Genomic DNA, 1,329 nt, shown 5'->3' with positions numbered 1-1,329 from the left:
TTTCAGTTCAACATAATTACCAGTTCATTGTATGCACAGGCATTTCATATTTAGAAGTTGGAAAAATTAGGTATGACTCTTACCAAAAAAAGTTAACTTTTTAGAGCATATTATGATTTGAAAAATAACGTTAATATTTAAAAAATTATAATTTTAGAGGTGGAGAAAATGAGCATTTGCTGTCCAATTTGGGCTCTTGATTGGTTGTGTTTGAAAAGAGAAAAGAGAATTAATATGCATCTTAATATGATTAGAAAAGTTCTATCAGAAGATGCTGAAGAGTCAACATTAGGCAACCAGAGAATCTGTGGCAATGAAAATTCTTAACAAAAGACTCTAAATAAAGGAATAAAATGAGTTACTGCAATCAATGACTTTAAGTGAAATGAATATAACGACATCATTTAATAAATAATCTTTTAAAATTAAATGTCCAACTGTACACAGGTTGTGGGAAAACATATACACACACAATCATCTTTCAAAGGCAAATAAGGAGAGAAATGTGGAGTGCTGTCAATACTGAGCTAACATTCCTGCCTCAATTAAAATGCACAGGTTGCCAGCTAACCTGCAGTGTGACCTCAACACATGATTTGTCTTCCCTGGGAGCCATGGTCAGCGTGAGGCCAGGAGCCCGGTCAGGTCACCCAGGGTCCGTGAAATCTAGTGAGCAGCAGAACAGCCAAGGGAAAGGCCCTTTTGAACTTAAATGCATGGAAGAAACAGCAACACTGCTCAGAAATATCGCAAGGCAGGTGCCTGCTCCTGAAGCTATCAAACCATGAATGAAAGGCAGGAAAGATCTTAACAAAGATAAGTGAAATTATAAAAGGAAATCAATAAATATTTGAAAGAAAAACAAGTTTTGAATAGTTTTTTTTTTATGTCAGTTATTGTGCTAAGTGCTTTCACTGGCTATACCCTTCAGTCCTAGAAATAATTTATGTGAAGTGCTCAGTACAAGTTCTGATTGCTTCTCAGCCTTTTGGCTAAGATCAAGTGTAGTACAAGTTCTGGTACATGGTAGGGTTCTGCAAGATAGCAGTGACCATTACTATTATTATGATTAATCATGGCCATTGCTATTAAGTTTTCATTGCAAAGTAATGGTATTAGGTGATGAGGAAAGGTGTGTATCTGGTGTGGGAAATGGGTGGGACTTACATTTATTATATGCCTATGATATGCCAGATTTTTACATACTTAATATATGTCAACTTTATTCTGGGAAGTAACTTTACCATCCCCAATTTATAGATGAGAGCACTGAATTTTCTTTTTCCTCTGAAATTCTTTTTTTCTCTTTCTATACTCTCTTACTTTTGC

At 35.2% G+C, this 1,329-nt stretch overlaps 1 pseudogene; it reads left to right on the top strand.

Annotated features, from left to right (window-relative positions):
• Positions 1–972: 972 nt before the first annotated feature.
• LOC118661035 lies at positions 973–1,097 on the top strand (annotated as a pseudogene).
• Positions 1,098–1,329: the final 232 nt, after the last annotated feature.

Source organism: Myotis myotis, unplaced genomic scaffold, assembly GCF_014108235.1.
Source record: "Myotis myotis isolate mMyoMyo1 unplaced genomic scaffold, mMyoMyo1.p scaffold_m19_p_1, whole genome shotgun sequence".
Taxonomy (NCBI): Eukaryota; Metazoa; Chordata; class Mammalia; order Chiroptera; family Vespertilionidae; genus Myotis; species Myotis myotis.
The sequence above is the reverse complement of the archived record's forward strand: the minus strand, read 5'-3'. Positions and strand labels throughout refer to the sequence as shown.